The following is a 14,716-nucleotide window of genomic DNA, read 5'->3' on the forward strand; positions in this document are numbered from 1 at the left end:
AGCTGGGGGGTACCAGGCCTGCAGGGAAGGGCAGTTGAGAGCGACTGGGCCTGCAGGGGAGGGCACTTAGGGGTTACCAAGCCAGCAGTGGAGGGCAGTTGGGCGTGATCCTGACACAGAAGTGCATTTAGGCATCATTCAGGCTGGCAGGGGAGTGGTTAGGAGGTGATGAGGCTGGCAGGCAATTGAGAGCCAGCGGTTTCAGATTGTGAGAGGGATGTCTGACTGCTGGTTCAGGCCCAGTCCCTGAGACATCTGGCAGTCGGACATCCCCCACGGGGTCCCAAATTGGAGAGGGTGCAAACTGAACTGAGGGACACCCTCCAGTGCACAAATTTTTTTTAAAAATACGTTTTATTGATTTTTTACAGAGAGGCAGGGGGAGAGAGAGAGAGAGCTAGAAACGTCAAGAGAGAAACATCAACCATCTGCCTCTTGCACACCCCCTACCAGGGATGTGCCCGCAACCAACGTACATGCCCCTGATCGGAATCGAACCTGGGACCTTTCAGTCCACAGGCCGACGCTCTACCACTGAGCCAAACCGGTTTTGGCCCAGTGCACAAATTTTGTGCACTGGGCCTCTAGTAGTAACTATATTCCATATGCTATACTTTACCTCCCCATGACTATTTTGAAAGTAACAATTTGTACTTCTTAATTCCTTCACCTTTATCAATCAACCCCCAAACCATCAATTTGTTCTCTGTATCTATGAGTCTGTTTCTATTGTGTTTGCTCATTTATTTTGTTCTTTGCATTCCACATATAAGTGAAATATTTATCTTTCTCTGTCTGACTTATTTTACTTAGCATAATATTCACTAGGTCCATCCGTGTTGTCGCAAATGGTAAGATTTCATTCTTTTTTTTATGACCTACTAATATTTAATTAAATATATATACCAACACGCTTTATCCACCAATTGATGGGCACTTGGGTTACTTCCATAGCTTGGCTATTGTAAATAATGTTACAATGAGCATAGGAGTGCATATTTATTTCAAATTACAGTTTTGGATTTCTTTGGATATATACCTAGAAGTGGGACACTGATTCATAAGACAGTTTCATTTTTAGTTTCTGAAGAAACTTCATACTGTTTTTCACAGTGGCTGCACCAGTCTGCATTTCTGCCAACAGTGCACAAGGGCTCCTTTTCTCCACAGCCTCAACAACACTTGTTTTTTGTTGATTTATTGATGACAGCCATTCGGACAGGTGTGAAATATAATCTCATTATGGTTTAATTTGCATTTCTCTGGTGATTGGTGATGTTAAGCGTCTTTGCATAACCATCTGTATGTCCTCTTTGGGTGTCTATTCAGGTCCTCTGCCTACTTTTTCTTTGGATTGTACTTTTTTTTGGTGTTGAGTTGTATGACTGACTTCTTTATAAATTTTGGATATTAACTCCTTATTGGATGTATCATTGGAGAATATCTTCTTCCATTCAGTAGGTTCACTTTTTTGTTTCGTTGATGGTTTCCTTTGCCGTGAAAAAACTTTTTATTTTGATGTAGTCCCATTTTTTAATTTTTAATTTTGTCTCCCTTGCCCGAGGAAATATATCAGATAAACTATTGCTAGGGAAAATGTCAAATTTTATTGCATATGTTTTCTTCTAGGAGTTTTATGGTTTTGAGTCTTACATTAAAATCTATTTTTAATTTATTCATTTATATGTATGTATAAGAAGGTGGTTTAGTTTCATTCTTTTGCATGTATCTGTCCAGTTTTCTTAACACCATTTATTGAATAGATTGTCTTTACCCTCACTGTATGTTCTTATCTCCTTAGTTATATATGAATTGACCATATAGGTGTGAGTTTATTGCTGGTCTTTCAATTCTGTCCTGTTAACCCATGTGTCTGTTTTTATGCCAGTACCACAATGTTTTTATTACTATATTCCTATATGGTAGTATAGTTTGATATCAGGTAGCATGATACCACACTACCTGATATCCAACTTAGTTCTTTTTTGAGATTACTGTGTCTATTCAGGGTTTTTTTGGGATCCACACACATATTTGGATTATTTGTTCTAGTTCTGTGAAAAACACCATTGGTATTTTGATAGAAATTGCATTGCATCTATAAGTTGTTTTTGGTAGTATGGACATTTTAAGAATATTAATTCTTCCCATCCATGACCATGATATATGCTTCTATTTATTTGTGTCTCTTCAATTTTTTTTCTTCAATGTCTTATAATTTTTTGAGTACAGGTGTTTTACCTCCTTGAATAAATTTATTCCTAGGTAGGTATTTATAATTTAAATGCAATTGTAAATGGGATTGTTGTCTTAGTTTCTCTTTCTGATAGTTCAAATTTGTGTTTAAAAATAGCCCTTGCCAATTTGGCTCAGTGGATAAGAGTTTTGGCCTGTGGACGGAAGGGTCCCGGGTTTGATTCTGTCAAGGGCATGTACCTTAGTTGCAAGCTCTTCCCCTGCCTGACCCTGGTCAGGCTTGTGCAGGAGACAACCAATCGATGTGTTTCTCTCACATTAATATTTTCTGTCTTTCCTTCTTTCTTCCACTCTATCTAAAGATCAATTTAAAAATATTCTGGAATATTAAACCGGTTTGGCTCAGCAGTAGAGCATTGGTCTGCAGACTGAAAGGTCCCAGGTTTGATTCCGGTCAAGGGCATGTACATTGGTTGCGGGCACATCCCCAGTAGTGGGTGTGCAGGAGGCAGTTGGTCAATGTTTCTCTCTCATCGACGTTTCTACCTCTCTATCCCTCTCTCTACTTCTCTGTAAAAAAAAACAACAATAAAATAAAAGACAACCAACTTATGAATATTTATTTTGTCTCCCATGCTACTTCACTGAATTGATTTATCACTTCTAGTAGTTTTTAGGTGGAATTTTAGGTTCTCTATACATAGTATGTGATCTGCAAATAATGACAATTTTACTTCTTCCTTTCCAATTGGCATATAACTTCATTGGTTGATCTCTTCCTTCCTCACTCTCATTTTCTCAGTCTGTTGGATACTTCCATAAATCTGGATCTATTGTACTTTGTCAGTTTATTTTGTTCATTAGATTCTACATGTAAGTGAGATCATGTGATACTTGTCTTTCTCTGACTGAGTTATTTCACTCAGCACAATACTCTCTAGGTCCCTCCATGCTGTCTCTAAGGGTAAGAGTCCCTTCTTTTTTTTATAGCTGTATAGTATTCTATTGTGTAAATATACCACAGTGTTTTTATCCCCTCATCTGCTGATAGATACTTGGGCTGTTTCCAGATCTTAGCTATGAACTGGCACACTAGCACACTACTATGAACATAATGGTGCATATATTCTTTCTGATTGGTGATTCAGAGTTCTTGGGATATATTCGTACAAGTGGCATCACTGGGTCAAATGGCAGTTCCATTTTAAATTTTTGAGGAAACTCTACATTGTTTTCCAGAGTGGCTGTACCAGACTGCATTCCCACCAGAAGTATATGAGGGTTCCTTTTTCTCCACATCCCCTCCAGCACTTCTTGTTTGTTGAAGGCAGCCATTCTGATAGGTGTGAAATAGTACCTCACTGTCATTTTGATTTGCATCTCCCTTATGAATAGTGACCTTGAGAGTTTTTTCATATGTCTCTTGGCCTGCATATGTCCTCTTTGGAGAAGTGTCTATTTAGGTCTCTTGCCAGTTTTTGATTGGGTTGCTGTCTTCTCTTTGTTAAGTTGTATGAGTACTTTATGTATTTTAGATATTAGCCCCTTACCAGATGTATCATTGACAAATATTTTTTTCCATACAATGGGTTTCCTTTTAATTTTGATGCTGGTTTCTTTTGCTGTGCAGATGCCTTTTATTTTGATGTACTCCCATTTGTTTAATTTTTCTTTTGTTCTTCTTGTCCTAGGCAATGTATTGGTGAAAACTTTGCTACATGAGATGTCTGATACTTTTGTTAATCTTCACCTGAGAATGTTTTTCCGTTTATTTTTTTTTTTTTTTAAGAGGGAGAAAGAGAGCAGAAGGGAGGGAGAGATAGAGAGAGAGAAATTTGAGAGAGACACATAAATTGCTTTCCTCCTGCACAAGGACCATTTGGGGCCAGGGACCCAGCCTGTAACCGAACCTGTGACCCTTGGATTCATGGACTGACGTTCTATCCTTAGAGACAAATTGGCTAGGAAAAGATGTCCTATATTTTGCTGCCTATATTTTCTTCATAAAAAGAGCTTGGAAGTGTTCCTTCCTCTTAATTTTTTTGGAATAGTTTGAGGAGGAAAGGTGTTCTTCTTTGAATGTTTGGTAAAATTCTCCTGAAGTCCATCTGGTCAAGGACTTTTGTTTGCTGGGAGTATTTTAATTATTGCTTTAATTTCATCAGTTGTTATTGGCCTATTTAGGGTTTCTGATTCTTGCAGATGGAGTTTTTGGAAGATTGTATGTTTCTAGGAATTTGTCAGTTTTGCTCAGGTTGTCCAGTTTGTTGGCACATAGTTGTTAATACAATAGTATTTACTTAGAATTCTTTGTGTTTCTGTGGTGTCCATTGTTATATCCCCTGTTTCATTTGTGATTTTATTTACTTGGATCTTTGTTTTTTGATGAGCCTGGCTCGGGGTTTTGAAAAAGATCATCAATTTGATCTTTTCAAAAAAACAGCTATTGAATTCATTGATCTTTTGTTCTATTTTTTATTCTCTATGTCATTTATTTCCTCTCTGGACTTTATTATTTCCTTCCTTCTACTTCCTCTGGTTTTTTGTTTGTTTATTTGTTTGTTTTTTTCTGTTCTCTTTCTAATTCATTTAGTTGTAGGGTTAGGTAATTTATTAGTGGTTTTCTTGAGGTAGGCCTGTAATACTATGAACGTTCCTCTCAGGATTGCTTTCACTTTTAGGTTTTGGGAGGTTTTATGTTCATTTTCATTTGTTTCCAGGAAGTTTTTAATTTCTTGCTTGATCTCATTGGTAATCCACTCATTGTTTAATAACATGCTATTTAGCCTCTATGGATTTGATGGTTTTTGAGGGTTATTTTTTATTATAGTTGATTTCTAACTTCATGCCACTGGTGTCCAAGAAGATGCTTAGTATGATATCAATCATTTTGAATTTGTATAGACTTATTTTATGTCCAACATGTGGTCTATCTTTGAGAATGTTCCATGTGTGCTTGAGAAGACTGTATATTCTGTTACTTTGGGTGAAATGTTCTGTAAATATCAGTTAAATCCATCTGATCTGTTTCATTTAAGCCTTTTGTTTACTTACTGATTTTTTGGTCAGTGATGTCAACAGGGTGTTAAAGTCCCCTACTATGACTGTATTGCTGTTGATCTCTCTCTTAAAAGTCCATCAAGAATTTATATATATATATATATATATATATATATATATATATATATATATATATATATATTTGGGTGCTCCTATATTGGGTGCATATATGTTTACAAGGGTTATATTTTCTTGATGATTCATTCTCTTTAATATTACGAAGTGGCCTTTTTGTCTCTTGTTATGGCTTTGTTTTGAAGTCTATTTTGTCAGATATGAGTATTAGTACCCCAGCTTTTTTTCCTTTCAATTTACACAAAATATTTTTTTCTATTCTTTCACTTTAGTCTGTCTGTGTGTATCTTTTGTTTTTATGTGTGTCTCTTTTAGATGGCACATATAAGACATGTGTTTTTTTTTTTTTTTTCAATTCAGTCACCTAATCCTCATCTGAGGATATTTTCCCATTGATTTTTAGAGAGAGTGGAAGGGAGGGGGAGGGAAAGAGAGAGGGGAACATCGATATGAGACACAGGTGCTCCGACCATGTCTGGGGATCGAGCCTACAACTAAGGTATGTTCACATGACTGGAATCAAACCTGGCACCTTTCAGTCTGAAGGCTGAGGCTCTATCCACTGAGCAAAAACAACTAAGACTCATCCTATGCCTTTCGATTGAATCATTTAATCTGTTTACATTTAAGGTTATTATTGACAGATATTTATTTATTGCCATTTTTCTTTTCTTTATGACTATGATCCTCTCTCCTTTTCTCCTTCTTAAAGCAGTCCCTTTTAACATGTCTTTCATTGCTGGTAATGCACTCCTTTTATTTATTTATTTTTTTCTGGAAAGCAAAAAAATTCACCTTCAAGTTTAGATGATAGCCTTGCCGGGTACAATAGTCTTGGACTCAGGCCTGTGCTTTTCATTACTTTAAATACTTCATGCCATTCACTTCTCACAAGTTTCTATTGAGAATTCTGCTGAAATTCTAATGAGAACACCTTTGTAGGTACTGTTCTGTTTCACTCTTGCTGCTTTTTGTCTTTAACCATTTTAATTATGATGTGTCTAGGTATGGATCTCTTTGGATTTATCTTGACCGGGACTCTGTATCTTCTGAACTTGTGTGACTTTTTCCTTCATCAGGTTGGGGACGTTTTCTAACATTATTTCTTAAAACAGGTTCTCTGTCCCTTGCTCAACTTTCTTCCCCTCCGGGTATTCCTAGAATGAGAATGTTATGTTTCGTGTTGTCCTGGAGCTCCCTTAAGCTATCTTCCTACTCTGTAGAGAGCTGCCTGAGAAGGCACATGGACATTCTTTTAATTCTTATCAGCTAAGTCCGAGGGCACTGGCAGAGTCCTGTTATCAGTACTGATTTCTTATCTTTATCCATGTGCTTGGAATGAGGAACAAATAGGACTGTGACTTACCCAGGTCTTGATATGCTAAATCTTATGCCAAAAAATGAGGAACTCACCCAGGTCTTGAAGAATAGGACCTGGGCACACCCAAAACTTCTTTTGACCTTAAACTCCCCTTTGGAAATCAATAAATGTGCTGTGTTGTCTGTGATGAGTGTGATTGCCTCTCCATCAGAGAGGTGGTGCCCACCTAGCGCCCAGCTTGATGAATCTATTTCTGCCCCCATGTCTCCTTTCTTTCTCTAATTTCTTAATCCCCAGCTCCTCCACTCAGGAACCTGTCGTTTTCCGTGTGGGACACAGAAAACAGAAAATGCCCACCGCACTACTTTCTAATTATTTTTTTCTACTTGCTGCACTCATTGGGTATTTATTTTTATCTTATATTCCAAATGGCTGATTCAATTCTCTGCTTCATCCAATCTTTCCAATGTATTCTTAATGTCAGATATATTTTTCTTCATTTCTGTCTGGTTCTTGTTTGTGGTTTCTATTTCCTTTCTCATGCTGTTGTAAATTGCACTAAGTTCCTTAAGCATCTTTATAAACTTTGCTTTGGGTGGTTATAAAGCAATCTATCTGCTAGGTTGCTTGCCTCCATTTCATTTAGTTCTTTTTCTGGAGAGTCCTCCTTTTCTTTCATTTGAAGGTTGTTTCTTTGTCTCCCCATTTTAGCTGTCTCTTTATATTTGCTACAGTGTATTAGAATTATTATGTCTTTCAGTCTTTGCAGGATAGCCTTATGTATAAAGTGTCTTGAGGATTTAGTGGTGCAGTCTCTTTGACATCCTAAGCTAGATGCTTTAGGATTGTCTCTTTTCTGCATTATTTGGGCTCTCCTGCTGTAATTGGGAATTGATTATTGATGTCCAATTCATTGGAGAGAACTCCCCTATGACTTTTTTATAGTGAGGTTTAACACTAACCTCACTTTAACAACTGTTATACAGACCCTGATAGAACAGAGAAAGACAATAGGATTGAACCAAAAACACCATTGAGCCAAAGCAACAACAGGAAAAACTAAGAAGGAAAAGGAAGAGAAAGCAAAGAAAATAAAAATAAAAATGATACTAAAAGACATGAGACCAAAGACTTAGAGGAGAGATAAAGAAAGATGGAGAAATAAGAAGAAAAGATGGCAATATGGGAGCCAGAAGAAAGCTAAAAGAACCAGTAGAGGAAGGAAAAGGAACAGAAAATAAGTGAAATAATAATGATAATGATTTTAAAACACAGTAAGAATAGATATATTAAGATATAGATAGGAAAAGTTAAATTGGAAAAGAAGAGAAAAATAAAATGAAGTGAGAAAATTTAATAACAATTAAAAGAAACAAAAAGTTAATAGAATCAAAGGAAAGAGAGGATTTACAGATATGCAAGAACAAAGCAAAGAAAGAAAAAAAATGGGGGAAAGCAGACAACAAAAACAAAAACAAAAGCCACTTACTTCCCCCCACCCCCCCTTTGTGCCCACACACACACACACACACACACACACAAAAACAAAAACCATACCACTCACACATTCAAAACCTTTGGGTCCGCTATTTGTGGAACTCACTGGATTTTGTTCTGATGTTGAATCTGGTCCCTTGGTATGTTTATCCTGGGCCTCCCGGGAGCGTCTCTGGTGCAGGCCAATGTGTCCCTGGCCCTGGATAACCTGATTGAGGCTGATAGGTTGAAGCCCCGAGTAGTCCAGTGGGTGGGGCCTCCTTAGCTCAGAGGAGGGGTCTGCTTGGAATCTTATGCCTTGTGTTCCCATGTTCTGAGGTGTTCTCCCGTCCCATACGGAGCTGGGCTCTGCAGGGGTATCCTGTCCTTGGCCAGGATGGTTTGATCAGACTAGTGTTGGGAGTGGTGCCAGTAGCTTTCGGGTTGTGGGAGGAGGGGGGAAGGAAAGGGGACAGGTATTTCCTCTCCTTCCAATGCTTCAGCTCTGCCTGGCTTGCTGGCTCCTCCTCGCTGCCACATGCAGGGGCACAGGTTTCCAGCCCCAGGCTGTTCCCCTTATCTTAGGTTGCTGCAGGTTGGATCAGAAGCAGCTGTTTTGCTGGTGGGAAAGAGAGCACCCCCTCTCCCCCCCACTGGGTTCAGATGGGCAGGGCAGATCATCCTTCCTGGCCCTACTATCCAGTCCCCTTTTCTGCTCATCAGCACACATTCCTCCAGATCTGCAGCTCTGCAGTATCCCCAGGTCCTCAGTTCTAGCAGGTCCAGGGCAGGGAGACTTCATACAACAACCTGGCTGCTCTGGGGCCCAGAGCCCTGGAGGTGGAGCAGAGCCCTGGGCTTTGGGGCAGTGGCGGCAACACAATAGTGGTGGCGGTTGATAAGTCCACAGCGGGGCCCGGAGTCCTGCCTGGTGAGTGGCCGTCTCGCACGTCAGGCCCTTCCTGTCCTCTGCAGATGCTTCGTGTCTGGGACAGTGAACTTGGCTGGAGTCCTTGGTGTTCTGGCTCAAAGTTCAGGGTGGGGTGTATGTGGGTTTGGGTCCAGCTGGGAATCAGTCCAGGTGGCAGTGAGGCTGGGTGCCTAGCCGCTGCTGCTCGCTGCAGCTTCCTCCCCAGGAGGACCTTGTAAAACTATCAAGATGGTGAGATCTTGAAGCAGGAGCCATGCCAGGGGAGTGGCTGTGGGGGAAGCAGCAGCTCCTAGGCCAGGAGAGCTTAATTCCCTCCCTAAAGACTCTTGCACACGATCTGAATAACCCTCCGCCCCCCCACACACACCCTCCCCCAAGCCCACACTCTCACCCTCTCCTTCATTCCCTCACTCATTCTCTCCCTCACTCTGGTCCTGCCGGCCACGATGTTGGAGTCCTGTTTGTTTGTTTTTAATTTTATATATAAGGAAACAAATGGCGATGTTAACATAGCTGGTAATCAGTGAGGCCAGGATTTACACTCAGGAAATCATTCAAAGCTTGCATACTGCTCTACTGCAGGGCATTAATAAGAAAATTGCAAAATATGGTAATTAATTTTAGTTTGACTATTCCAGGTACTTTGCATTGTCATAGGAACTTTAGAATCAATTTATGAATTACTACAGATAAAAAGAATGCTAAATTTTTTTTATTGGGATTTCACTGAACCTACAGATCAATTTTGCAAGAATTGACATTTTAATAATACCAATACAGTCTTACGTAGAAGTAGATATCCTTCCGGGAAAGCATTCAGTCCTTACCACTACTAAAAAATGTTAGCTGTAGATTTTTGTTGCTGCCCTTGCTAAAATTTTACAAGAAGGAGTTCCTTACTCATATATTTTTTAAATTTATTGTTATTTATTTTTACTTTTTTCATTTAAATTTCTTTATTGATTGAGGTATTACATATTTGTCCTCATCCCCCCATCCTTACTCATATTTTGAATGAATTTTGAATATTTGAACATTTTGCACATTATTTGATGTTTGAGCAATTATTTTATTGTAATTTAAAAATTTTCACTAAATACATACAAGAGTAAGTCATGTTTTAATTTTATTGGTAGACTTATTTCATTGGTATAATGGGTTTATAGTATGTATATTCAATTCATAAAAATCAAGGATTTTCTTATTAATATTTAAAAACAAATATTTACCTTCTTTATGGCAACTTTAATATTAGGTATAACCTTAAATTATTTGAGGTTCAGGAATATTTTCTCTTCACAACCAACAACTTAAAAGTTTAGTTTTGATATATTGTGACAACTAGAAAAGTTACTTAAGCAGCAATTACTGCAAAGTGCTAATAAATACTGTATTGGACTTCAAATACATCCATGAATGACCCTTGAATTATGTGTTGTAGGGAATGTTGCAGTAGCAGTGTTGTCTCTGCTTTGCTCTCCTCTTCTAATGAGAGAAATCCAGGCTTCCATGTAGGCAATGTGACTCCTTATTTATTGCAAAGAAGCATGGCAAAGCACATATTTCAAGGAAATAAGACTATAGTAAAGTCATCCTTGAAGTAGACTAACAAAGTCAAAAAAGAACCATTGAAAATAAAATTCTCCAAAAGAGCAGAATAAAAAAGCTAATACTGAGGGCCCATTGTTTCTTATCATAGGTGCATAATGTACCATTTTATGAAAATATACAAAGATATTATCATAACTTCCTGACTGATTGTCAGGAAATCCTCTTTTTAAAAAAAGAAAAAAAAAAAGAACCACACCTAATTTACTACTATTTGGAAAAATCCATTGGTTTGTATGATAAATACTAAAATAGACTGATTATGCAACTGGCTAGGTGCCAAGTCATTTTTCTGTGAAGACTAAGATAATGGACCTTCATTGTTCTGTTTGTTATTGCTGCCAATTCCTGTCAGATTGGTCCTCGGCGGTTACACGGGCTTCTGCAATTTATCAAAAGCCTGAAGCTTAAAGTCTCTACTTGTCTAAAATAACAATTCGTTTGTTTAATAAACTCACATTGGATAAAAAATTTGCAAGATTTACATGTGATGTGTGTACTTCCAATACTGGTAAATAGCGGAAATGTGTGAAACCATATCACCTTTAGCTATTATAAAATCAGCTACATTTATCTTTGGTAGATTCATTTTCTCTCTTCTTTGATTTGAAAACAAATCCTTTTAAATTTCACTAATATAAACAAAATCATGTTTGGTAAGCCATGAGAAAACAAACTCCAGCACACAGAATTAGAGGTAATGTTACAAAATTATGTAATCTTAAAAAAAAGAAGAGACCTGATTTTACTTAGGAATAAATTCCCATAGAATTCCTATGCTAGCTTTCATCTTCTAGAAATTAAGATTTCACTGTGTCCTCTGTTCTTTCCCCCCCCACCATTTAACTTATATACTAACAGGGTTGTACAATTCTCTTGCTGAAATTTCCTTTTCATTTTAATCATAAAATCCTCCACTTCTGCCTTCTTTAGAAATAAAAATATTTGATCAGTTAGACTCTAAGCCTGTTAACTGTATTTTTACAAACCTCTAAATGTGGTTTTATAAAAGCATGATAACAAAAACTATGCTATATAAATTTATAAGTATGCTTTATTTTGGTTTGGGTGCATGAATTTATTATAGACAAGACTGCAGAGAAGAACAGTTAAAATAGGAAGACAGCCTGGCTGACATGGGTCAGTGTATGAGCATCAACCTATGAACAAGGAGGTCATGGTTCAATTCCCAGTCAGAGCACATGCCTGGATTGTGTGCTCTATCCCTAATGTGGGGCGTACAGGAAGCTGCTGATTAGTGATTCTCTCTCATCACTCACATTTCTCCCTCCCTCCCTCCCTCCCTCCCTCCCTCCCTCCCTCCCTCCCTCCCTCCCTCCCTCCCTCTTCCTTCCTCTCTGAAATAAATGAAAATATATTTAAAAAATAGGAAGACAAAGACATTGAGTTCCTAAATTTCCTTTGGAAAGGTGTTTTGAAAAGTGAGCATCACAATAGAAAGTAAAGAAGAAAAGGACCGAAAGTAGAATTGTAAATAATTAGTCACAAAATATAACAACTTTTTGTTAATGTCATATTTCATCTGTTTATATTATACGGCAGAGATTAAGGAAAAGCGAAGTGTAAAATCTTAACACAAAGGAGCCAGATATGTCTGTTTTAAAAAACTAGAAATAGACTTTCCCTCAACATCTGGGCAATTTCAGAGTCGTGAAAGCAGTTGTGTGCCCACAAAGGTATCCTAGTACTCTCTGGGTTATACAGCTTTTTCTGGCTACCTCCAAGCTCTTAAACACACTAGGAATTCACAGCAATATTGGTCAGTGAGTTCCATTTCTCATCTTTGGGGTTGAGCCCTGATGCTCTACTCCAAGCTATAGCCTCTGAAATCCTGCTCCCTGCAAGAGAGGAGCGGGGAAGGACAGGGCAGGAATCATGGTTGGGATCGGGTAAGAGGCTTTAATTTCATAGTCATGTTAACCTGAGCAGCTATAGAGGTTGCTTTAGAACTTTGCCTCTACCCATAGACAAGTCACCTAACCTTCCAGTGCTTACGATTTTCCCTAGTATTAAAGGCACTAACCTTATTGTAATAATCATTTTTTAATATATACATGTATCAAATACACATACACCTTAAACTTACACAATGTTATGTATCAATTATCTATATACTAGTGGCCTCGGTGCAGGAAATTCATGCAGGGGGCGATTTCTTTAGCTCAGCCTGCACCCTCTTCAATTGGGGACCCCTTGGGGGATGTCTGACAGCCTAGATCGGGCCTAAACCAGCGGTCAGACATCCCTCTTGCAAGCTGGGACCACTGGCTCCTAATTGCTCACATGATCGCTCCTAACCTCTCTGCGTACTTGCCTGATCACTCCCAACAGCCTGCCTAATCACCCTAACTGTCCTCCTCTGCCAGTCTGATCATCCCTAATGGCCTCTGCCTTGTCCTCCACCACCATGGCTTTGTCCAGAAGGAAGTCAGATGTCTGGAAGATGGCTGGTTGGCCCGGTCTAATTAGCATATTACCATTTTAGTATTATAGATAGATATAAAAGCCTAATATGCAAATTGTCCCCACGGAAGTTTAACCAGGAGACCAATCACTTGCTAAGATGTGCACTGACCAACAGGGGGTGGCACAGAATGAAGGAAGGCCCTGGCCAGCAGCTGGAAGGCCCTGATAGACCCTGATCACTGGCCAGGCCTACGAACTCTATCCATACCCGAATTTCATGCACTAGGCCTCGAGTATTTCTATAAAGCTGGAAAAAAAAATGCACTGAAGACTATTTGTTTTAGGGGCTGGTTTAAGATAAAAAGACAGAATTTCCCTGTGAGAGAAGACAAATGTTTTTTTTTTTTTTTTTTTTTTTAAGAAAGGACCTTTTATTGATTTTTTAATTTTAATTTTATTGATTTTTTACAGAGAGGGAGAGCGATAGAGAGCTAGAAACGTCGATGAGAGAGAAACATTGACCAGCTGCCTCCTGCACACCCCCTATCAGGGATGTGCCCGCAACTAACGTACATGCCCTTGACCGGAATTGAACCTGGGACCTTTCATTCCGTAGACCAACGCTCTACTGCTGAGCCAAACCGGTTTCAGCACAAATGATTTTCTTTAGGATGATAAACATTCTACAACTCCACAAAAGCAATCCTCTATTTGTTCTGTCAAAGGGAAGTTCCAAGGTCTCCTTCATCTCATGTCTAAGACTACCTTGTCAGCACAAACTTCACCAAAAACACAAGAAAGGCAAAAATCCCTAGGCAGGAAGGTCTCTGTATGTCTACTGTTGGAACTCTTTTCCACTCCACTTCCTCATCCTCAGGTCCTATTCCCCCACTGCTGCCTCTGGAGCATGTCCACTGTTTATCTTGATTTAGGTGTGGGAACCCAGCTTTCCTCTGGGTTCAGCTGGGACTTGCTGGAATTTTTTAAAAAAACAAAACAAAACAAAACAAAAACTGAAGGAAAAGAAAGCAAATACGAGAGCAGACAAATGGATAGGTTTACAAACCCGAGATTTTTTATCCTAATCTCACCGAGGACCAGCAGAGTCTGGTTGGATTGGCACCCTTGTTCAGCTCCAGTTCTTTTTCCTGCCTCCACTCTGTCTGGCCCAACAGGGTGGAGGCTGGACCGAGCTCCTCAGATTTCTGGCCCAACGTTACTTTGGAACAAATGATCTCTGGTGGAATCTCAGAAAGGATTTTTCATTCCTCCTGGAACTTACTTCTGTGTCTGTTCTCTGGGATCAGCCTTCTGGTTGTCAGTTCCAGCGTGGGCCTCAACTGATTTTCCTTTATATCTCCCCTGACTCTTGTGGCCCAGCTTCGTTTCTCTGTTCTTCTAAGTAGAAAAATCATTTCCCTCTCTGTTTTGTGAGGATTGTCTTCTGATCTTCGGCATTCATGCTGGCTCTCTGCTTAGCCTTTAAGGCTCTGGCCCACGGACATCCTGCTTTCGCTCTAATCCCTTCCTTCCTGCTTGGTTGTCTTATCTCAAGTGGGTTATAAGGGCTGGGTTTAAGTTCATGACTTCCCTATATATCTTCACTAATTTTCTGTCTAGTT

Source organism: Pipistrellus kuhlii, unplaced genomic scaffold (assembly GCF_014108245.1).
Source record: "Pipistrellus kuhlii isolate mPipKuh1 unplaced genomic scaffold, mPipKuh1.p scaffold_m20_p_9, whole genome shotgun sequence".
In the NCBI taxonomy this organism is placed as follows: domain Eukaryota; kingdom Metazoa; phylum Chordata; class Mammalia; order Chiroptera; family Vespertilionidae; genus Pipistrellus; species Pipistrellus kuhlii.